General features: G+C 28.7%; 2 protein-coding genes across 7 annotated transcripts in view; one reads left to right on the top strand and one right to left on the bottom strand.

The window, feature by feature from the left end:
- LOC142226314 (uncharacterized) overlaps positions 1–26173 on the top strand; it is a 549856-nt gene that overhangs the window by 155920 nt on the left and 367763 nt on the right. For all 4 annotated transcript variants that reach the window (XM_075296241.1, XM_075296237.1, XM_075296238.1 and 1 more), the window contains exon 4: positions 18671–18731. The gene's annotated coding sequence lies outside the window, so the exon portion shown is untranslated. The remainder of the gene's footprint in view (positions 1–18670; positions 18732–26173) is intronic.
- The window catches only part of eys (eyes shut), a 513219-nt gene that overhangs the window by 163263 nt on the left and 323783 nt on the right, over positions 1–26173 (bottom strand). The gene's annotated exons all lie outside the window — the stretch shown is intronic.

Below are 26173 nucleotides of genomic sequence, written 5' to 3'. Positions count from 1 at the left end.
TTCTGTGTCTATCGATGCATAGCTTTTTTGTTTCCTCATCAGTGTCACATGAGTTTTTCTTGCTGCGTTTCGTTTCCTCTTAAACTTGGCTTAATGCCATATTACCAACACCTTCCAGCCAATGTTGTCACTTGGCTTGATGGTTGGTGGCTGATACTGACATATTTTGGCATCTTATCTGAGGGAGTAGGGCGAATACGAAATGGGATGGAGTCCTATAATCGCATCCGTAGCATGATAAGCATATGTTCATATGATGATACGAGTAAAAAACATACATAGATACGTGGATGTCTTCCCTTTATGATGATGATGATGGTGATGAAGAGATAATTTATGTCATGTTTTGATTTCTTCGAATTGTATATCTTCTTATGAAAGTGGGGGTATTTTGAATATTATGTTTCTTTAACGGGATCTTCTCATAGTTGTAAGTAGCAATGATATTTGAGTGTAAAATACAAACTAATATTTTTTTCTTCGAAGAGACGTTAATTTCGAAAATCAGTTATGCTTTATGTTGGTTAGTATGTTCGTTTTCCAAGCTGAAATCTGAGTTAAGTTTACGGTTACTTTTTATACCCTCCACCATAGGATGGGGGGTATATTAACTTTGTCAATCCGTTTGTAACACATCGAAATATTGCTCTAAGACCCCATAAACTATATATATTCTGGGTCGTGGTGAAATTATGAGTCGATCTAAGCATCCGTCCGTCTGTTGAAATCAGGCTAACTTCCGAACGAAACAAACGAAACATGAAACGTGGCACAAGTAGTTGTTATTGATGTAGGTCGGATGGTATTAAAAATGGGCCAGATCGCACCACTTTTACGTATAACCCCATATAAACCGACGATCAGATTTGGCTTGCGGAGCCTCTTGGAGGAGTAAAATTCATCCGATCCGGTTGAAATTTGGTACATGGTGTTAGTATATGGTCTTTAACAAACATGCAAAATTTGGTCCACCCATATAAAGCGATGCCCAGATTTGGCTTCCGGAGCCTCTAAGAGAAGCAAATTTCAACCGATCCGGCTGAAATTTGGTACATGGTGTTAGTATATGGTCTTTAACAAACATGGAAAAATTGGTTTACATCGGTCCATAATTATATATAGCCCCCATATAAACCGATCCCCAGATTTAACCTCCGGAGCCTCATGGATGAGCAAAATTCATCCGATTCGGTTGAAATTTGGTACGCGATGTTAGTATATGGTATCTAACAACAATGCAGGAATTGGTCCATATCGGTCCATAATTATATGTAGCCCCCATAGAAACCGATCCTCAGATTTGACCTCCGGAGCCCCTTTGAAGAACAAAATTCACCCGATCCGGCTGAAATTTGGTACATGGTGTTGGTACATAGTTCTTAACAACCATGCAAAACTTGGTCCACATCGGTCCATAATCATATATAGCCTCCATATAAACCGATGCCCAGATTTGGCTTCAGGAGCCTCTAAGAGAAGCCAATTTCATTCGATCCGGCTGACATTTGGTACATGGTGTTAGTATATTGTCTCTAACAACCATGTCAAAATTGGTCCATATCGATCCATAATTATATAGACCCCATATAAGCCGATCCCCAGATTTGACCTCCGGAGCCTCTTAGAGGAGCAAAATTCGTCCGATCCGGTTGAAATTTGGTACGTGGTGTTAATATATGGTATCCAACAACCATGCAGGAATTGGTCCATATCGGTCCATAATTATATATAGCCCCCGTAAAAATTGATCCCCAGATTTGGCTTGCGGAGCCTCTAAGAGAAGCAAATTTCATCCGATCCGGTTGAAATTTCGTACGTGTTGTCAGCATATGATATCGGTTCATAATCATGGTTGCCATTCGAGCCAAAAATAATTTACCAAAATTTTATTTCTATAGAAAATTTTGTTAAAATTTTATCTCTATAGAAAATTTTTGTTAAAATTTTATTTCTATAGAAAATCTTGTCAAAATTTTATTTTTATAGAAAATTTAGTCAAAATTTTATTTCTATAGAAAATTTTGTCAAAATTTTATTTCAAAAGAAATTTTGTCAAAATTTTATTTCTATAGAAAATTTTTCCCAAATTTTATTTCTATAGATTTTTTTCTCCAAATTTTACTTCTATAGAAAATGTTGTCAAAATATTATTTCTATAGAAAATTTTTGTTAAAATTTTATTTCTATAGAAAATCTTGCCAAAATTTTATTTCTATAGAAAATTTAGTCAACATTTTATTTCTATAGAAAATTTTGTTAAAATTTTATTTGTGTAGAAAATTTTATCAAAATTTTCTTTTTATAGAAAATTTTGTGAAAATTTTCTTTCTATAGAAAATTTTGTGAAAATTTTATTTCTATAGAAAATTTTGTGAAAATTTTATTTCTATAGAAAATTTTGTGAAAATTTTATTTCTATAGAAAATTTTGTTAAAAATTTTTTATGTATATAGAAAATTTTGTCAAACTGAATTATATACGTATTTGATCGATCTTTTTTGATTTAATATAACCACGTATGGACTTACATACAATTTAGAAGACGGTGTTAGGAGGTTTTAAGATACCTTGCCATGGCCAAGCGTTACCGCAACTTAAGTAATTCGATTGTGGATGGCAGTGTTTAAAAGAAGTTTCTACGCAATCCATGGTGGAGGGTACATAAGCTTCGGCCTGGCCGAACTTACGGCCGTACATACTTGTTTTTGTTTAATATATACTTACAATTGAGAAGACGGTGTTAATAAGTTTTAAGATACCTTGCCATCGGTAAGTGTTACCGCAACCCAAGTAATTCGATTGCGGATGACAGTCTTTAGTACAAGTTTCTATGCAATCCATGGTGGAGGGTACACAAGACTCGGCCTGGCCGTATATACTTGTTTGAAACTAATTAATTCCAAAAGCCACAATGTTACACAATCAATGCAATAAACTTTCCGATCCCGAGATTTGACTCCGGGGCCTTTAGGAGATACAAATTTCATCCGATCCCAAATTTGATACATGGTGTTAATCTATGGCCTATTGGTCCACATCAATGCGTTTAAATTATGATATATAGTCGCATATAAATCGATCCAAGGATTCGATTTCTGGAGCTCCCTGGAGGTAAAGATTTTATTCGATGCGGTTGAAATTCGTTACATAATGTCAATATATGGCTACCAATGGTAAAATTGGTCTATAATTATAAATATCCCTCATATAAACCGATACTCAGATTTTACTCACTCAGAAATAAATTTCATCCGATCCTGTTGAATTTTGGTACGTGGTGTTAGCATAGGGTCTCCAATAACCATGCAAAATCGGTTTATATCGGTTCATATTATATATAGCCTCCATATAACCGAGAAGCGAATTTCATCCGATCCGATTGAAGCTTTGAGAAAGTCTTAAAGACACTTCTTTCCAAGGAAAAAGGTATCGTAGATACTTTTCCCACATGTACATTTTTCTAGGAAAACTATTTTAGACTCTTTTCAAGCAATGGCCTTACGCACACGTTTCTCATGGAAAGAAAAATTTCACAGACTCTATTTTCTAGGAATAACTTGTTTTCAATGATAAAGGTCTCACAGACACTTATATCTAAAAAAACTGTTTTAGAAATTTTTCAAGGAATAGTCTCATGGAAACTTGTTTCTAGGAAAAAGAATTCCACAGTACTTTTTTCAAGGAAAACTGTCAAGGCCAATTTTTTTTAGCCGAGTCGTGCGCCGACTGAAATCGTCGCCGACTCTTTTTTGCCGGTCGACGCCGCCGGCGAATATATCGACTCATCTCGACTCAAGCTTAGCCGCCAATTTTTTTTATATCACAATGGACTGAATAGTCTAAGTGAGCCTAAAAATAAATCCGAGCTGCCACTTTAACCTACACGCTCACAAAAAATCGCTTCTGTAACATATACTCCCAAACATATTTTGCTTCAAGCATATACATTTTTGGGTATTGCCCAAACATTTATATGTTTGATCTCTTCCAATATATAATATGTTTGAAAGCATATTGGTCTAAACAATATATGTTTGGGTAGTCTAAGTTCCAAACATTTTGTATTTTTGCATCCAAATTCAATAATGTTGTCTTCCAAAAAACAATATGTTATTATGTGAACATATAATATGTTTGGAGCATTTTGCACCCAAAAATATTATATGCTTAAAAAAATTCTCCCAAACAATATTGTGCTCAAAATTTTATTTATTTATTTATATATTTACAATCATAATGAATTATGAAAATAAACAGGTAATATAGGTGCTAACAACATAGGTTTTCGACCTGAATGCTCAAAATTTTGTTTCTGCCCAATTGTATATTCCCCCACATCTTTCTCACATCCACGAGATTTTTAGTTCTTAGCACCTTTTTCTGTAATACAAACATTGTAGAAGAAATTATTCAATTGTATGATTTTTTTTTATTTTAATTTTACCTTTTGCCGGACGGGGATTCGAACAACGGACCACACAGTTTGTAAGGATCAAAGAAGTAGCTGATCAATTGCCCAAGGAAAAATAAAATGTTAATTTTTTAATAACAAGCAACAACCACCAACTTAATTCAATATCGCTCCCTGTTAAATAGCGCTCCAAGCTACTAAACACATATATGTTTATAGGCTATTTCTAAGTTAATATATGTTTGCATCCAAGCATATTATATTTACAAACATTTTATGTCCCAAACATAATATGTTCTAACATATTAACATATATGTCCCAAACATGTTATGCTAGTTTATGAACATTATATGCTTGCACTCAAAAATATTGTGTTTAAAAATTTGTGTTCCAAACATATAATGTTTATAGCCAAACATATGAAAAACAGTCTTTTTCAACCGTGTATCCGCCAATTAATCAAGAATATCGGTTTCAATCTGAATCATGTAGTAATAATTGTATTTTTTTGCCAACATTTTGGACCTTTCACCCACAATCGTTCAATTTCAAGCTGCTATAATAATTTTGCAAAAAATTTAGTTCAGAAAATGTAAATTTGATTGTAAAATTGGTTGTACAACTAATCGTATTGCCATTCGAATAACTTCAAATTGATTTTACAATGGATAATTGTCCGCCGCCGAAGAGGCACATATTGGCTTAGCCGTCAAGCCGCCACAGGAGGCAAAAATTTAGTGTCAGTCGTCGACAAAAATGGGTCGACTTTATTCTCACGTGTACTTTTGCTCTAAGAAAATAGTCTCTTTACTAGAGACGATCGTCTTCCAGTAAAAAAATTCACAGACAATATTTTCTGTGGGAAAGGCATTTTAGTCCTGAGGACTTTTTTCTAAAAAACAGCCTGTGATACTTTTTGAAGGTCGACTTTATTCTCACAGATACTTGTGCCCTAAGAAAATAGTCTTTTTACAGGACTATTTTCTTGGGGCAAAAGTAAAAAAGTTCACATACAATATTTTCCATGGAAAAGGTTCTTAGTCCTGGGGACTTTTTCTAAAAAACAGTCTGTGAGACTTTTTGAACGTATCACAGATACTTTTTTCCAGTCTCATAGACACTTCTAGGAATAGTTTCTCGGACACTCTTTTCCAGGGAAAATGTCTTGCTGATACTCTTTTTAGGAAGAAAATATCATAGTCACATTTCCAAGGAAAAAGTATCACAGACACTTATATCTAGTAAAATTTGCTTTAGGGCTTTAACTAGAGAAATAATCACGGACACTTTTTATAGAAATACGAATACTTTATGAACCACGAATACTTTTTATGAACAAATTTCGACAAGCACTTTTTTCTATGAAAACTATCTCGGGCACATTTTGTAGGAATATTATCACGGGAACTATTCTATAATATTCTAAGAAACAAGTCGGACAGACACTCTCCTCAAGGAAAAAGTAGCATAGACTCTCTAGGGAAAAAGTCTCTGCGTCACCGGAAATTATTCTAAAAAAATCTCACAGAACTCATTTCAAGGAAAAAGTCTCTAAGCCTTTTCCAAGGGATATTATCACTAGCGCGTTTTTCTAAAAAAAATCGAATGGCTGCTCTTTTCGAAGAAAACTTCTCATAGACTTTTTTCTGTTAAAATAATTTCACAAAAATTTTTTCTTGGAAAAAAATTCCGATGGGCTCTATTTTGTAGGAAAACTGTCTGAGACACTTCTTCTAGGGATAGTGTCATGGAAAAAATATTACAGATATTTTCATCTAGGAGCCAACTCTTACATATATTTTTTTCAGAGACAAAGTCTCGCAAACTCCCTCTTTTGGGGAAAAAGTCTCACAGACACTTATTTCTGGGACAACTGTTTCAGGAATTTTTTCTACGAAAAGCCTTGCAGACACTCTTTTCCAGAGAAAAAGTACAACAGGATCTATATTCTTGGAAGAAAGGACCACAGACACATTTCCTAGAAAAAATTCTCCCAGACATTTGTATCTACGAACACTGTGTTAGGGAATTTGGCTAGGAATAGGCTAAGGGACACTATTTTTTAGTAAAATATTCCCACAATTACTTGTTACTAGGAAAAAAATTCTACAGCCCCTGTTTGCTGCGAATACTGCCTCATACTCTTTTTCAAGTGATAGAGCCAAAGATACTTTTTTCCAGGAAAAAATCTCACAGACACTCTTTTTCAAGGAAAAAAAGACTCATAGACTTTCTTTTCTAGGAAAAAAGGCTCATAACCACTTATATATCTGGGAAAACTGCCTTAGGGATTTTTGCTAGGAATAGGCTAACGGACACTTTTTTGAGTAAAACATTCCCACAATTACTTGTTGCTAGGAAAAAAATCCTTTTTGCTACGAATACTGCCTCATAATTTTTTTCAAGTGATAGTGCCAAAGATACTTTTTTCCAGGAAAAAAATCTCACAGACACTCTTTTTCATGGAAAAAGACTCACAGACTCTCTTTTCTAGGAAAAAAGACTCATAAACACTTATATATCTGGGAAAACTCTCTTGGGGATTTTTTCTTTGAATAGGAAAGCTCACGGATGGTTTTTCTAGAGAAAATCTTACAAATACGTTTTTGCTATGAAAAATTCTCCCCAGAAAATTTTTGCTACGAAAACTGTCTCGGGCACTTTTGTAGGAATAGTTTCAAGGGGACTTTTTTCTAAGAAAGTCGCACACACATTTCCCCAGGAAAAGTATCACAGACATTCTTTTCACGGAAAAAGTTTCTTAAACTTCTTCAAGGAGTAGAGTAAATAAGAGGAAGAGAACAGTCACACAGATAATTTTTTTAGGAAAAAGCCTCAAAGGCTCTCTTTTCCATTAAAAATATCTCAAAGATAATTTTTCTTCATTTTATCTCAGATACGTTTTCTAGGGATAGTACCACGGATACTTTTTCCAGGGCAAGAAGTCTCACATACACATTCTCCTCGGAAGAACATCTCGAAGTCTCTTACAACTTTTTTTTCTACACGCAACGAAAAAAAACGTTTGGAAAACGTATATCGAAAACGTTGTTCTTTTGTTAGAGAAAATTTTTATTTCTGCAATAAAAAAGTAATTTTTCTTCCAAAATCATCGTTTATATCAAGCACTTTTAGAAGTCTAGCGAACATTTATGGAATATGTTTAAAATTGCATTATTTTCGTTTCCAAACGATGTATTTTTAAGAAAGTGGCCAACTAAATGTATGTTTCTGCTATATAAAGTTTCTTTACATTAGCTCGTGGGCGCCCAAAACTATACTCTATAAATACAACTGATTGACTGTAAGGTTAGCTTGTGCATTGAGAACTAAACCGATAAAATTGTCTTTTGATGGCAAAATCAGCTACGTATCTCAGTGGATAGTGTATTGGCATACAAACTGTATGGTCCGCGGTTCGAGTCTCCATCCAGGCGATAGGTAATCTTAAAAAAAAAATCAGAAAATCAACTAATTTCTTCTACAGTGTTTGTATTACAGAAAAAGATGCTAAGAACTAAAAAAACCTCGTGAAAATCAGAGATGTGAGGGAAGATGTAATTATTCAGAAAAATAAAAAAATTGACGTACTCTTTATGAAATTGTTTTATATCTTGTAAAAGAATCAGCGTTTATAACAAAAAATATATGCTTTTCTTCCAAACAAACTTCTTTGCCGCGAAAAACAAATGGGAAGCGTTATTTGTTTGTCTAAAATTTCCTTTGAGAGGAAAGAAAGTCTAAAGTCGCGCGGGGCCGACTATATTATACCCTGCACCACTTTGTAGATCTAAATTTTCGATACCATATCACATCCGTCAAATGTGTTGGGGCCCAAATGCATACATTTAAATATCACTCGACCTGGACAGAATTTGATAGACTTCTACAAAATCTATAGACTCAAAATTTAAGTCGGCTAATGCTTTAGGGTGGAACACAATGTTAGTAAAAAACCAGTAAGGAAAGTCTAAAGTCGGGCGGGGCCGACTATATTATACCCTGCACCACTTTGTAGATCTAAATTTTCGATACCATATCACATCCGTCAAATGTGTTGGGGGCTATATATAAAGGTTTGTCCCAAATACATACATTTAAATATCACTCGATCTGGAAGAATTTGATAGACTTCTACAAAATCTATAGACTCAAAATTTAAGTCGGCTAATGCACTAGGGTGGAACACAATGTTAGTAAAAAAAATATGGGAAACGTTTAAATCTGAAGCAATTTTAAGGAAACTTCAAAAAAGTTTATTTATGATTTATCGCTCGATATATATGTATTAGAAGTTTAGGAAAATTAGAGTCATTTTTACAACTTTTCGACTAAGCAGTGGCGATTTTACAAGGAAAATGTTGGTATTTTGACCATTTTTGTCGAAATCAGAAAAACATATATATGGGAGCTATATCTAAATATGAACCGATTTCAACCAAATTTGGCACGCATAGCAACAATGCTAATTCTACTCCCTGTGCAAAATTTCAACTAAATCGGAGCAAAAAATTGGCCTCTGTGGTGTGTGTATGAGTGTAAATCGACCGAAAGCTATATATTGGAGCTATATCTAAATCTGAACCGATTTCAACCAAATTTAGCACCCATAGCTACAATGCTAGTTCTACTCCCTGTGCAAAATTTCAACCAAATTGGGGCGATCGATATATATGGGAGCTATATCTAAATCTGAACCGATTTCAATAAAATTTGGCACACTTGACTATAGTACAAATTGTTCTTCTTGTGCACAATTTTAAGCAAATTAGGGTAAAACTCTGGCTTCTGGGGCCATATTAGTCAATATCGGGCGAAATATATATGGGAGCTATATCTAAATCTGAACCGATTTCTTCCAAAATCAATAGGGATCTATTCTGAGCCAAAACACATACTTGTGCCAAATTTGAAGTCGATTGGACTAAAACTGCGACTTAGACTTTGAATACAAAAATGTGTTCACGGACAGACTGACATGGCTATATCGACTCAGGAGCCCACCCTGAGCATTTTTGCCAAAGACACCATGTGTCTATCTCGTCTCCTTCTGGGTGTTGCAAACATATGCACTAACTTACAATACCCTGTTCCACAGTGTGGCGCAGGGTATAAAAATGCATTTAAATTTCCACATTATTTTAAATTATTATACCCTCCACCATAGGATGGGGGGTATATTAACTTTGTCATTCCGTTTGTAACACTTCGAAATATTGCTCTAAGACCCCATAAAGTATATATTCTGGGTCGTGGTGAAATTCTGAGTCGATCTGAGCATGTCGGTCCGTCCGTCCGTCTGTTGAAATCACGCTAGCTTCCGAACGAAACAAGCTATCGACTTGAAACTTGGCACAAGTAGTTGTTATTGATGTAGGTCGGATGGTATTGCAAATGGGCCATATCGGTCCATTTTAACGTATAGCCCCCCATATAAACGGACCTCCGGATTTGGCTTGCGGAGCCTCTAAGAGTAGCATATTTTATCCGATCTGGCTAAAATTTGATACATGGTGTAAGTAGGTATTGGTCTCTAGCAACCATTCAAAAATTGGTCCGTATCGGTTCATAATTATATATAGACCCCATAAAAATCGATCCCCAGATTTGACCTGCGGAACCTCTTGGAGGACCAAAATTCATCCGATGCGGTTGAAATTTGTTACGTGGTGTTAATATATGGTCTCTAACAACCATGCAAAAATTGGTCCGTATCGGTTCATAATTATATATAGACCCCATAAAAATCGATCCCCAGATTTGACCTGCGGAACCTCTTGGAGGACCAAAATTCGATGCGGTTGAAATTTGGTACGAGGTGTTAGTATATGGTCTCTAACTACCATACAAAAATTGTTCCATATCGGTCCATAATTATATATGGCCCCCATATAAACCATTTCCCAGATTTGATCTCCGGAGCCTCTTGGAGGAGCAAAATTCATCCGATCCGGTTGAAATTTGGAACCATGCCAAAATTGGTCCATATCGGTTAGTTATATATAGCCGATCCCCAATCACACAGAAATTGGTCCATATCGATTCATAATCATGGTTGCCACTCGAGCCAAAAATAATCTACCAAAATTTTATTTTTATAGAAAACATTGTCAAAATGTTATTTCTATAGAAAATTTTGTCATAAATTTTATTTCTATAGAAAATTTTCTCAAAATTTTATTCCTATAGACAATTTTGCCAAATTTTATTTCTATAGAAAATTGTGCCAAATTTTATTTCTATAGAAAATTTTGCCAAAATATTATTTCTATAGAAAATTTTGCCAAAATTTTATTTCTATAGAAAATGTTGTCAAAATTTTAATTCTATAGAGAATGTTGTCAACATTTTAATTCTATTGACAATTTTGTCAAAATTTTATTTCTGTAGAAAATTTTGTCAAAATTTTATTTTTGTAGAAAATTTTGTCAAAATTTTATTTCTTCAAAAAATTTTGCCAAAATTTGTCAAAATTTTATTTTTATAGAAAAATTTTGTCAAAATTTTATTTCTATAGAAAATTTACTCTATATTTAACCAACTCAGGAAGTTCTTTTAATTCAACTCGCATTCGTATTTTTAAAGGCTAATTTTATTTTTTTTGTTTCAAATAAGTTAAAAACAGAGTAAGGATTAATAATTTGGGAGCCACCGTGGTGCAATGGTTAGCATGCCCGCCTTGCATGCACAAGGTCGTGGGAGCGATTCCTGCTTCGACCGAACACCAAAAAGTTTTTCAGCGGTGGATTATCCCACCTCAGTAATGCTGGTGACATTTCTGAGGGTTTCAAAGCTTCTCTAAGTAGTTTCACTGCAATGTGGAACGCCGTTCGGCCTCGGCTATAAAAAGGAGGTCCCTTGTCATTGAGCTTAACATGGAATCGGGCAGCACTCAGTGATAAGAGAGAAGTTCACCAATGTGGTATCACAATGGACTGAATAGTCTAAGTGCTGCCACCTAACCTAACCTAACCTAAGGATTAATAAAATGGTATACATTATTTAAATGTTGTCAAAAGATTCCTATCTCCATTCTAGAAAAATTGTGAATTTTTAGAAATATTTGCGGTCAAAAGTTTCGAATAAAGGTTAGAATGCATTAAGAATCATAAAAATTATAAGAAATTATTTATTTGGCAAAATATCACAATTTTTTTTAATTTATATCCAAAACACTGAATTCGAATCACACCTTTAGAAGTAAAGCAAATTCAGTGCAAAGGCTGTGGAAATGGTGGACATCCGTCCTATGACAAACCCATGTTAAATTCATCGCTTCTTCGCCAATTTTGCACCACTTCCGGATCCAAAAAGCACATTTTGCGACGCCTTTTTTGCTGGGTAATCGATAACCAATTAAATTAAAAAAATCGAATTTTTATTCGATAATCTATAAATAATTCTAAATAAAATTTAAAAAAGAGATTAACTTGCAATCATTGTGGAACTAACTTAACTTGCGGTATCGCTATAAAAACAAAAAATGTTTGCCACCTCATCGTAGTCTTGAGTGCTTCATAGAGCGTTCTCTGTGACCTATTTGCTTGCTCTTAAAATATTAAAATTGCCACTTTTAAGCGTTATCATTAATTTATAAATTTTAGCACTTATGCTTATGCTTTCGTATAATATTTTGCTATAACTTTTTCATAAAATTTTGTGAATGTCTTTGATATATGAAACTTGTTTTCGGGTACTTAGTTTTTTTTTCCTTGCTCAGGCATTCTTGGTACTTCTTCACTGTTAGTTCTTGAAGCTTCAAATAATTCCCATTCATCATCTGAAGCCGGATGCGTCCACAATGGGGTGGCAGTAAGTAAATGAATGGGTTTGTGTGTGGGTGTGTGAGTGGGTGAGGAAACGAGTGCGTTTGTCTTTTCTGTTTCTATTTTTATGTTTTGTAAATTATTTACTTATATATTTTCTTAAGTACATCATTAGTGTAATGCTTTGGTCCTTGGTCCTTGCACGTTTATGCTTTTCATCTATGCTTGCGTTGAAGAACTTTCTTCTTCTCTGCCTTCACTTCTCCATGCACTTCACATTATTGTTTTCCACTGTTTGTCATTTATTCATTTTGAAGAAAAGTTTCTCACATTTTCGTTACCTTAGAACCAGCCACAGCCCAAGGATGCTAGATGACTTGAAGATCTACGCATTTTAGGGAATTTCCATTCCTTGCTATGGCCCTAAAATGTTTGTTGGTAGTTTTATGGAGCCAAAAGATGGTCGTTAGTGTTTCTCCCGCAAGGTCTTCCATACCAATGGATGTTGAAAATTTTCCAGAGTGTACCCAAGACCATAAAAAGATTGATTTTTTTATATTCACTTTCAAACAGAAGATGGTTAATGAATGAATGTTTCAATTAAAATGGGAAGCCTAGGTTCCGGACCAAAGATTATTACACTGGCGACAGTAAAAACAAGAAAATTTATTTTATAATTTATGATTTTAATTTTTAGCTTGAACCTATTTGCCTTAACGTCTCCAAAGTTATGATTATCATTATGAAATTAGGAAAAACGATTCAACAACAGTGGTAAATAACCAATAATAAAAGGCACTCTGAGTACAGTTGCCACTCCAGCCAAACATAATCTGTCAATATTTGAAGAAAATTTTACAAAAAGTCTACAAAATTTAAAAAACTTTGTTCTGAAAATTTTTATAAATATTGAATTTACAGAAACTTTTGTTCAAATATTATTTCTATAGAAAATTTTGTTAAAATTTTATTTCTATAGAAAATTTTGTCAAAATCCTATTTCTAAAGAACATTTTGTTAAAATTTTATTTCTTTAGAACATTTTGTTAAAATTTTATTTCTATAGAAAAATTTTCCAAAATTTTATTTCAATAGAAAATTTTGTAAAAATTTTATTTCAATAGAAAATTTTGTAAAAAATTTTATTTCAATAGAAAATTTTGTCAAAATTTTATTTCTATAGAAAATTTTGTCAAAATTTTATTTCCATACAAAATATTGTCAAAATTTTATATCTAGAGAAAATTTTGCCAAAATTTTATTTCTATAGATAATTTTCTCACAATATTAATTCAATAGAAAACTTTGTCAAAATTTTATTTCTATAGAAATTTTTGTCAAAATTTTATATACATATAAATTTTTGTCAAAATTTTATTTTTATATAAATTTTTTTTCTATAAAACATTTTATCAAAATTTTTCTTCTATAGAAAATGTTGTAAAAATTTTATTTCTATAGAAAATTTTGTCATAATTTTGTTTCCATGGAAAATTTTGTCAAAATTTTATTTCCATAGAAAATTTTGTCAAAATTTTATTTCAATAAAAAAATTTTATTTCTGTAGAAAAGTTTGCTAAAATTTTATTTTATAAAAAATTGTGTCAACATTTTATTTCTATAGCAAATTTTGTCAACATTTTATTTCTATAGAAAATTTTGTTAAAATTTTATTTCTATAGAAAATTTTTGTCAAAATTTTATTTCCATAGTAAATTTTGTCAAAATTTTAATTTTTATATAAAATTTTGTCACAATTTTATTTTTATATAAAATTTTGTCAACATTTTTTTTTATATAAAATTTTGTCACAATTTTATTTTTATATAAAATTTTGTCAAAATTTTATTTTTATATAAAATTTTGTCAAAATTTTATTTTAATATAAAATTTTCTAAAAATTTTATTTTCATAGAAAATTTTGTAAAAATTTTAATTCTGTAGAAAATTTTGTTAAAATTTTATTTCTATAGAAAATTTTGTCAAAATTTTATTTCCATAGAAAATTTAGTCAAAATTTTATTTCCATAGAAAATTTTGTCAAATTTTATTTCCATAGAAATTTTTGTCAAAATTTTATTTCCATAGAAAATTTTGTCAAAATTTTATTTCAATAAAAAAATTTTATTTCTGTAGAAAATTTTGCTAAAATTTTATTTTATAAAAAATTGTGTCAACATTTTATTTCTATAGCAAATTTTGTCAACATTTTATTTCTATAGAAAATTTTGTTAAAATTTTATTTCTATAGAAAATTTTTGTCAAAATTTTATTTCCATAGTAAATTTTGTCAAAATTTTAATTTTTATATAAAATTTTGTCACAATTTTATTTTTATATAAAATTTTGTCAACATTTTTTTTTATATAAAATTTTGTCACAATTTTATTTTTATATAAAATTTTGTCAAAATTTTATTTTTATATAAAATTTTGTCAAAATTTTATTTTAATATAAAATTTTCTAAAAATTTTATTTTCATAGAAAATTTTGTAAAAATTTTAATTCTGTAGAAAATTTTGTTAAAATTTTATTTCTATAGAAAATTTTGTCAAAATTTTATTTCAATAAAAAAAATTTGTAAACATTTTATTTCTGTAGAAAATTTTGCTAAAACATTATTTTTATAGACAATTGTGTCAAGAGTTTATTTCTATAGAAAGTTTTGTCAACATTTTATTTCTACAGAAAATTTTGTTAAAATTTTATTTCTACAGGAAATTTTGTAAAAATTTAATTTCTATAGAACATTTTTTTTTCAAAATTTTATTTCCATAGCAAATTTTGTCGAAATTTTGTTCTTATATAAAATTTTGTCAAAATTTTATTTTAATATAAAATTTTTTAAAAAATTTATTTTTATAGAACATTTTGTAAAAATTTTATTTCTGTAGGAAATTTTGTTAAAATTTTATTCCCATAGAAAATTTTGCCAAAATTTTATTTCCATAAAAAATTTTGCCAACATTTTAATTTTATCTAAAATTTTATTACTATAGAAAATTTTGTAAAAATTCTGTCAAAATTTTAATTCTATAGAAACATTTTTACAGAATTTTGTTTTAATACAAAATTTCGTCAAAATCTTATTTCTATAGAAAATTTCTTTAAAATGTTACTTTATAGAAAATTTTGTCAAAATCCTATTTCTAAAGAACATTTTGTTAAAATTTTATTTCTTTAGAAAATTTTGTTAAAATTTGATTTCTATAGAAAATTTTGTAAAAAATTTTATTTCAATAGTAAATTTTGTCAAAATTTTATTTCTATAGAAAATTTTGTAAAAATTTTATTTCCATACAAAATATTGTCAAAATCTTATTTCTATAGAAAATTTCGTTAAAATGTTATTTTATAGAAAATTTCGTCAAAATCCTGTTTCTAAAGAACATTTTGTTAAAATTTTATTTCTTTAGAAAATTTTGTCAAAATTTTATTTTTATATAAAATTTTGTCAACATTTTTTTTCTATAGAAAATTTTATCAAAATTTTATTTCTATAGAAAATGTAAAAATTGGATTTCCAAATTTTATATCAAAATTTTATATTTATAGAAAATTTTGTCAAAATTTTATTTCTATAGATAATTTTCTCACAATTTTAATTGTATAGAAAATTTTGTCAAAATTTTATTTCTATAAAAAGTTTTGTCAACATTTTATTTCTATAGAAAATTTTGTCAAAATTTTTTTTTTATAGAAAATTTTATAAAAATGTTATTTCTGTAGAAAATGTTGTAAAAATTTTATTTCTATAGATTATTTTGCCAAAATTTGGTTCTATAGAAAGTTTCGTTAAAATTTTATTTCTATTTCCATGGAAAATTTTTTTCAAAGTTTTATTTCCATAGAAAAGTTTGTCAAAATTTTATTTCCATAGAAAATTTTGTCAAAATGTTATTTCCATAGAAAATTTTGTCAAAAGTTTATTTCAATAAAAAAAATTTGTAAAAATTTTATTTCTGTAGAAAATTTTGTCAAAATTTTATTTCAATAAAAAAATTTAGTAAAAATTTTATTGCTGTAGAAAATTCTGTCAAAATTTTATTTCAATAAAAAATTTTGTAAAAATTTTATTTCTGTCGAAAATTTGCAAAAATTTTATTTTTATAGACAATTGGGTCATGGTTTTATTTCTATAGAAAATTTTGTCACCATTTTATTTCTATAGAAAATGTTGTAAAAATTTTATTTCTATAGAAATTTTTTTTCAAAATTTTATTTCCATAGCAAATTTTGTCAAAATTTTATTTTTATATAAAATTTTTGTCAACATTTTATTTTTATATAAAATTTTCTAAAAATTTTATTTCTATAGAAAATTTTGTAAAAATTTTATTTCTGCAGAAAATTTTGTTAAAATTTTATTTCTATAGAAAATGTTGTCAAAATTTTATTTCTATAGAAAATTTTGTCAAAATTTTATTTCTATAGAAAATTCTGACAAAATTTTAATTCTATAGAAAAATTTTTACAGAATTTTATTGTAATACAAAATTTCGTCAAAATCTTATTTCTATAGAACATTTCGTTAAAATGTTATTTTATAGAAAATTTTGTCAAAATTTTATTTCTATAGAAAATGTTCTCAAAGTTTTATTTCTAAAGAAAATTTTGTCAAAATTTTATTATATTAGTGTTTAACTATATTTTTGGTTTTAGTCCAGCTCGTGGTCATAAATGAAAAACTCTAGATGTTTTTTATTTTAGTTTTATTTTATTGAAGCCCATATTTCAATTTGACATAGTCAATCTTCATCAGGGCCAGGTAATAAAATAAAACAAGATTGAATTGCACTTTACTTTTTTATGATATCTTACTGAGTAAGGTGTCCTCGAGCTGGACTAAAACCAAAAATAAAATTTTATTTCCATATAAAATTTTGTCAACATTTTATTTCTGTAGAAAATTTTTCTAAAATTTTATTTCCATAGAAAATTTTGTAAAAATTTTATTCATAGAAAATTTTATCTAATTTTTTTATATAGACAATGTTGTCAAAATTTCATTTCTATAGAAAACTTTGTCAACATTTTATTTCTATAGGTAATTTTATCAAATATTTTTTTTTTATAAAAAACTTTGTCAAAATTTTATTTCTATAGGTAATTTTATCAAATATTTTTTTTTATAAAAAACTTTGTCAAAATTTTATTTCTATAGAAATTTTTGTTAAAATTTTATTTCTGTAGAAAATTTTGTAAAAATTTTATTTTTATAGAAAATTGTTTCGGTTGCGTCCAACTTTAGCTCATTTTACTTATTAAACATTTTTTAATCACATCTCACTGTATGCCATGTGTCAAGCTTCCATACCTATAGCCCAGAAAAAAAGAGACAATAGCTGATCAGGCAAATGGTTACAGAGAGAGTGGGTGGGAATTTTAATGCGTTTTTTGTCTTTTGCGTAAAAAGTTATGATAATATTAATAAATGTTTTTGCAAGTTAATGAACTGTTACATAATACACAAGAAATTATTTCTTAGAGATTTATTATGCATTAAAAAAAAAACAAAAGAATCGAAAAAACAAAAAATCCACCAACAACGAAGATTTCCCAAAAGCCAAGGTGGTGGTGCCGGCAAAAAATGACTACAACGACATTACGACGATGGTAATGTCATTTTTCGCTGGCTCAGCAATTTGTTACGCTTAAGTAAAACTTTGCACAAAGGATTTCAACTTTGGGTGCGAGCCATAAAGGATATTTGGCTACCGTTATTGTAGGAGTGCTAGGGGGAGCGAGTCGACGCGAAAGAGCGAGAGATAGAATGGCTTGGCTTTTCTTTTTCTTTTCTTCTTAGCACTTGGTTGAACATTAAAGCTTTTTGAGGATTATGTTTGAATGATGTGCCACCATTTAGGTGGCTTGGTAAAAATATTATTTATGTCTTTTGTGACATCGAATGTGATTGTGGCGAAAGGTGAAAATGAGCCGGTTCTTGTGGCAGAAAATATATCACAAACAAATAATGAAAGGATTTTCAAGTGTTGAATCCATTTTGCAATTTAAATATAAGGATTTGCTCTCTCCTTTGTTTACCTAAAGTGGGTGGGTGGGTGGTGAATGCTATTTGAATTTCGTTTACTAGGATTTGTCTTTTTCCGACAGCCAAATAAACCAAGTCATTAATACAAATTTTGGAGAAATTTGTTTAGTGGCAAAGAGCATTGTGAACAATATTCCCAAACAAAAGTTATGGTAGTATTGGTCTTTGGTAGTTGTTGCCAAATAGTTTTTCTTAAAATAATTAAAGTTTAAAGAATTATAATGTTACTACTCTCACATCCTCTAAAATAGGATGACGATTTGAGCCATGAGATTTGAGTCTTTATTGTATTTAAATTTCACGAATAAGTGAACAAATAAAACCTAACATGGTTTTACTATTTTAATAACTTTTCTAATTTATTTTAATTAGATTTAATTTGTTGTAATATAATTTAATTAATAGTATATTTGAATATTTATTTTTTGTTTTTTTTGCAGATACCTCAATTACATTACACATAATCTTGATTTTACAACAAAAAAAAATCACATTTTTGTGGTAAGTAGTATTAATTTGACCTCGTTTTATTGACATACATATATAAACCTCGTAAATGGCAAAAAATTTTGTATGATTTGGTTTTTAATTTAATTACCCACATCCATCCCATGGTGCATCGTAGTTGCCTTTGGCATGAAATTCACTTTAGGCTCTTAAATCTCCGAAATCTCCACATAAATAAAATAAATTTAATTTGAATGTCGTTTTTTTCCTGTTTTGCTTGCTCTGCCGCATATACAAATAGAATCAGAATTATAGCCAGAATACAAGCACATGAAACTAAATTGACCCCAAGTGTCAGGTTTAACTTAATTTGTCGCATTTTTGTTTCTCCATTTTGGTTATGTATCGTGTGTTTTTTTTAAGGTCTACTCTATTTTTAAAGCAATTTTCATTTTGTCGTTTTGTTTTGTGTAACACATTTTTTTTCAAACGATTTTTCTGGGAAATTCTTTTTTGGCCGTTTTCTCTGGAAATGCCAATAATGTTAGCTGGAGGGGTCGTTGTATGATTCTTATTGAGCCATAATAAATTAAATTTAATTTGACACTTAAATATAAACCATTGAGTTTACGCTTGCCCCTTTATGGACATTCGACAATTTTCTCAAAATTTTACTTCTATAGAAAATTTTCTCAAAATTTTATTTCTATAGAAAATTTTGTCAAAATGTTATTTCTATAGAAAATTTTATAAAAATTTTATATCTATAGAAAATATTGTAAAAATTTTATTTCTATAGAAAATTTTGCTAAAATTTTATTTCTATAGAAAATTTTGCTAAAATTTTATTTCTATAGAAAATTTTCTCAAAATTTTGTCAAAGTATTATTTCTATAGAAAATTTTGTCAAAATATTGTTTCATAGAAAATTTTGTCAGACTTGTATTTTTATAGAGAACGTTGTCAAAATTTTACTTCTATAGAAAATTTTGCTAAAATTTTATTACTTCAGAAAATTTTGTTAAATTTTATTTCTACAGAAAATTTTGACAAGATGGTATTTCTATAAAAAATTTTGTCAAAATGTTATTTCTATAGAAAATTCAGTTAAAATTTTATTTCTGTAGAAAATTTTGTCAAAATTTTATTTCTACAGAAAATTTTTTTAAAAATTTTATTTCTATCGAAAATTTTATCAAAACTTTAATTCTATCGAAAATTTTATTAAAATTTTATTTATTTCTATAGAAATTTTTGTCAAAATTTTATTTCTATAAAAAATTTTCTCAAAATTTTACTTCTATAGAAAATTTTCTCAAAATTTTATTTCTATAGAAAATTTTGTCAAAATGTTATTTCTATAGAAAATTGTATAAAAATTTTATTTCTATAGAAAATTTTGCTAAAATTTTATTTCTATAGAAAATTTTGTCAAAATTTCATTTGTATAGAAAATTTTGTCACAATTTTATTTCTATAGAAATTTTTGTCAAAATTGTATTTCTATAGAAATTTTTGTCAAAATTTTATTTCTTTAAAAAATTTTCTCAAAATTTTACTTCTATAGAAAATTTTCTCAAAATTTTATTTCTATAGAAAATTTTGTCAAAATGTTATTTCTATAGAAAATTTTCTCAAAATTTTATTTCTATAGAAAATTTTCTCAAAATTTTATTTCTGTAGAAAATTTTATAATTTTTTTTTTGTAGAAAATATTGCTAAACTTTTTATAGAAAATTTTGTCAAAATTTTATTTCTATAGAAAATTTTTTAAAAATTTTATTTCTATCCAAAATTTTATCAAAATTTTAATTCTATCGTAAATTTTATCAAAATTTTATTTCTATAGATAATTTTCTCAAAATTTTATTTCTATAGAAAATTTTGTAAACATTTTATTTCTACAGAATATTTTTGTCAACATTTTATTTTTTCAAAATATTATTCGATAGAAACTTTTGTCACACTTTCATTTTTATGGAAAAGTTTGTCAAAATTTTATTTCTATAGAAAATTTTGTCAAAATTTTATTTCTATAGAAAATTTTATCAAAATTTTATTTCTATAGAAAATTTTGTCGAAATTTTATTTCTATAGAAAATTTTGTAAAAATTTTATTTCTATAGAAAATTTCATCAACATTTTATTTCTATAGATAATTTTGTCACAATTTTATAATTCTTGAGTGTTTCCATACGTTAGGAAAAGTGCTTGTCATGATCTATACCAGTAAACGCAAAACCATCGACGTGACCGACTGCAAGATCTAAGTCAAAATTATAAAAATCCAGCTCAATTGAGTTTGAAGGAATGTTGGTACAGTTCCTATTAACATCATCAGCATCTACAGACACACCATCCACTTTGGAGTCCTTACCTATTCCAATATCTCGAATGATCCTTCAAGTCCTTTTAGAATCAATGGCAGAAGAGAATCTCTGGTAATAAGTCTTAGCTGACCTCATCATTCTGTTAACCAGATCCCTACACGAGCGATATTCATCACGTAGGTTCGACGTTCTGAAACGTTTCCACCTACGAAAAGCCATGTTTCTGCGTTCAATTTCATCATGATTCTCATCGTAAGGAAGAATTGTTTTAGTTACCATGGGAACAAAAACATCCTGTAAGGCAAAAATATGATCTAGCAACGGATACGATATTATATACCTGATCTCAGTCAACAGTGGAGCAGAAATGTCGCAAAAGATCCCAACTATATTATTGAAGTTCCTATATGAGTACGTCCCAACCTCCTTACACTGAAAAAAATATTGTCGTGAGGTCAAAGATTACATGTCTTTAAAATACGAATACAAATTTTGCTTAGCATAGAAGACGCATTTCTCTAAAATAAAGTTATTTTCCTTGTCCAAAAGTCGATAAACTTTTCAATGAAGTCGTATTGTCCTTATAATTAAGTGATTTGACTTAAAAATGGGTATCTTAACATGAAAGAAAAAAAATTATAGGCTAAGGTCAACTTGTCTTTAATAATTCAGAAAAATTCTTTAAATTTAATGAAATTGTCTTTAAGTTTGTTGTCTTTTTGCATCTTGACTACAAAGCAAAAAATCGTTCAAATATAGGACATGTTTTTAAAAACTTTATTTTAAAGAAGTTTTTTACTTCAAACATAGCATAATTTCTACTGGAAGTCGAGTCCTAATTTGGAAAATAAAGTTGCCGTTAACTCGTTTTGAAAAGACTTTTATAGCATATGAAGAAAAAAAGCTGAGAAAGCGAAAAATTAAAATTTGCTTTCTAGAAGCAAGTACACAAAACCTAAATTTAAAAGAGAATTGTGTCTTAAAAGTATCCTTACTTGTATTCTCCGCTTCTTTGGCTCGGAATCAATAACAAATTTTTTAAAGTAAAGACAAAATCTTTGGAACCGAGTACGCTTTTTTTTCAGCCCCAAACCTGTAGCTCATAAATATCAAATCATGGTTCGAGAAACATGAAGCTGACAACTGGTCATACAAACGAACGTCGGACAGATCACTAACAAAAATCAAATCAATAAGAGTGCTACCATTACCAGTGAAGTGTGTGGGTATAGTAGAATTTGTAGCGAAGAGCCCGATTGAAGACATCTGTGACGTTAAACGGGTGTCCAAAAATGTATTAGAATTGAAATCGCCAGCATATATAACGTCCGTGCAAGTAATGCTAAGAGGCGCAATGTCATTAAAGAAATCATCCTTGTCTATATTATATTAGGTTAGGTGGTAGCCCGATGTATCGGGCTCACTTAGACTATTCAGACCATTGTGATACCACATTGGTGGACTTCTCTCTTATCACTGAGTGCTGCCCTATATCTATATTATTGTTTGGTCTGTAAACACAACCAATCAACAATTTCCTCTCTACATTGATTAACTAATAAAAATATACTCCATACTATTGTCCGGCGCCGACTTGGTGCAAAAACGCGATCGCAATTGGCTCTTGACACGGCGAGAAAATTTTGTCAAAATTTTATTTCTATAGAAAATTTTGTTAAAATTTTTTGTCTACAGAAAATGTTGTTAAACTTTTATTTTTATAGAAAACTTTGTAAAAATTTTATTTCTATAGAAGATTTTGTCCCACTCCTATTTTTACAGAAAACTTTGTCACAATTTCATTTCTATGGAAAATTTTGTCAAAATTTTATGTCTATAGAAAATTTTGTTAAAATTTTATTTATATAGAAAATTTTGCAAAACTTTTATTACTATAGAAAATACTGTAAAAATTTTATTTCTATAGAAAATTTTGTCAAGATGTTATTTTTATAGAAGATTTTGTCAAAATTTTATTTCTATAGAAAATTTTGCTAAAATTTTATTTCTATAGAAAATTTTCTCAAAATTTTATTTCAATAGAAAATTTTGCTAATTTTTTTTGCTTAAAATTTTCTCATTAGTTTATTTCTATAGAAAATTTTATAAACATTTTCTTTCTATAGAAAATTTTGTCAAAATTTCATTTCTATACAAAATTTTGTCACAATTTTAGTTCTATCGAAATTTTTGCTAAAATTTTATTTCTATAGAAAATTTTCTCAAAATTTTATTTCAATAGAAAATTTTGTCATTATTTTATTTCTATAGAAAATTTTATAAACATTTTGTCAAAATTTTATTTCTATAAAATATTTTGTCAAAATTTCATTTCTACAGCAAATTTTGTCAAAATTTTATTTCTATAGAAAATTTTGTCAAAATTTTATTGTTATAGAAGATTTTGTCAAAATTTTATTTGTATAGAAAATTTTGTCAAAATTTTATTTCTATAGAAAATTTTGTCAAAATTTTATTTCTATAGAAAATTTTGTCAAAATTTTATTTCTATTGAAAATTTTGTCAAAATTTTATTTCTATAGAAAATTTTGTCAAAATTTTATTTCTATAGAAAATTGTATCAAAATTTTATTTCTTTAAAAAAATGTGTCAACATTTTATTTCTATAGATAATTTTCTCACAATTTTAATTCTATAGAAAATTTTGTCAAAATTTTATTTCTATAGGAAATGCCAAAACTTTTGTACAACTGTGAGATTTTTTAGAAAGTGGACTGTGAATTAATGGTTGTCTCACAAGTTGTAATAGAAAATTTCCCAAACATGAAATCAACAAATGCTAATGGATTTCAATTTAAAATGGTGTTAGTTTATTGATGAAAGAAGTCGTTACTCTTACCGCTTCGGTCTCCGATGCTCAAGTGAGTTGTTTGGGCATCAGAGGCAAGAGCCATTAAAATAGTGTGTTTTAGCTAATTGGAGACTTGTTATTACATTTAATAAAGTACGCTGGACGTCACGCAGAGTTACCCACGTTATTCTAATAATAACTATTATTAGAATTAATGTATTTAAATTCAGTTTTCTAATTAGGTTTGTCTTGTTAAACGGAGTTTTTTTTTTATAAATTTTTGTTAAAATTTTTATTTCTATAGAAAATTTTGCTAAAATTTTGTTTCTATAGAAAATTTTATAAACATTTTCTTTCTATAGAAAATTTTATCAAAATTTCATTTTTAAAAATAAAATTTGTCAAAATTTTATTTCTATAAAAAATTTTGTCAAAATTTCATTTCTACAGCAAATTTTGTCAAAATTTTACATCCATAGAAAATTTTGTCACACTTTTAGTTTTATAGAAAACTTTGTCAAAATTTTATTGTTATAGAAGAGTTTGTCGAAATTTTATTTCTGTAGAAAATTTTGTCAAAATTTTATATCTACAGGAAATTTTGTTAAAATTTTATTTCTATAGAAAATTTTCTCAAAATTTTATTTCTATAGAAATTTTTTAAGAATTTTATTTCTATAGAAAATTTTCTCAAAATTTTATTTCTATAGAAAATTTTGTCACACTTTTATTTTTATAGAAAATGTTTCAAAAATATAATAAAAAAAATAAATTCAGCTTCCTATACATCCTTCTTCTCTATAAATCCTTTCATGTCCCTCCATCATCCTGTATGGACGGAGAGAAAATTTTGTCCAAATTTTATTTCTATAGAAAATTTTCTCAAAATTTTATTTCTTTAGAAATTAGTTTCAAGATTTAATTTCTATAGAAATTTTTTAAGAATTTTATTTCTATAGAAAATTTTCTCAAAAGTTTATTTCTATAGAAAATTTTGTCACACTTTTTCTATAGAAAATATTGTCAAAATTTAGTTTAATATCCTGGATTTAACTCCTATAAATTCAGCTTCCTATACATCCTTCTTCTCTATTAATCCTTTCATGTCCCTCCATCATCCTGTACGGACTTACATTTTTAACAAACATCCCAGGCAATGAAACTCAATAAGCTCTCTTCTATGTGTAAATGTCGTATAAATTTGGTATAATTATACATTTGGGTGCTTTTCGTTCGATATGATGACCATCGCGGCCATGGCATAAAGCGTAGAAAAATTAAAACAACACAAAATGAAATTATAACGAAAAACAACAAAAAAGAATGAATATGTTGACCAATTTGGATGTAAAATGAAACGATAAAGGAAATATGACGGCAGACATACAGGCAGGTTTATATGTTTTGCTGGCTCAACAAACAAATTTGTGTTGTTCCCAAATTACAAAACAAATCTGTGCCGTGCTAATCTCATGCCAGGTATAAATGGCATGGAATTTGTATTAAGGCAATTAAATTATATTTAGTGGGTCATTTTAGCTAAATCGTATATTCTCCATTTTTATATTCTATGACAATGAACAATGTCCTTACAATCTGCTGTGTGTAGTATGGAGGCATGGATATATTTTACTAGGCCATCATCGGTGTGTACGAATTAAAGATCACATTCGAATTTTATTCATTTCAAGCAAAAATAATAAATGATTGAATATTTTAAGGCAACAATAAATACACTGAAAAAAAATACTGACCTATTACGAAAGACCATGTGTACTTAATTTTTGGGATACTAAAAATTTTTTTTTACCGTGAAGAGTAATTTCAAAACTATGTTTGTTGCCTTATAATTTCGTTTGTGAGGAAAGTATCAACGGAAACAAAATGACATGAAAGTAGCGTAACATAGAATGAGACCTTTGACAGACACTCATTTTCGGTGAATTGCCAAACTACTACAATAGGTTAGGTTAGGTGGCAGCCCAATGTATCAGGCTCACTTAGACTATTCAGTCCATTGTGATATCACATTGGTGAACATCTCTCTTATCACTGAGTGCTGCCTGATTCCATGTTAAGCTCAATGACAAGGGACCTCCCTTTTATAGCCGAGACCGAACGGTGTTCCACATTGCAGTGAAACCACTTAGAGAAGCTATGAAACCCTCAGAAATGTCACCAGCATTACTGACGTGGGATAATCCACCGCTGAAAAACTTTTTGGTGTTCGGTCGAAGCAGAAATCGAACCCAAGATCTTGTGTAGGCCGGTATGCTAACCATTACACCACGTTGGCTTCAATACTATAGTATAATTTTAAGAGAATTTAAAGCAGGTCATCGAGTTATCAAAAA

The sequence above is a fragment of the Haematobia irritans genome, chromosome 2, assembly GCF_050003625.1.
Source record: "Haematobia irritans isolate KBUSLIRL chromosome 2, ASM5000362v1, whole genome shotgun sequence".
In the NCBI taxonomy this organism is placed as follows: Eukaryota; Metazoa; Arthropoda; class Insecta; order Diptera; family Muscidae; genus Haematobia; species Haematobia irritans.
This window is presented reverse-complemented; position numbering and strand designations above follow the sequence as displayed.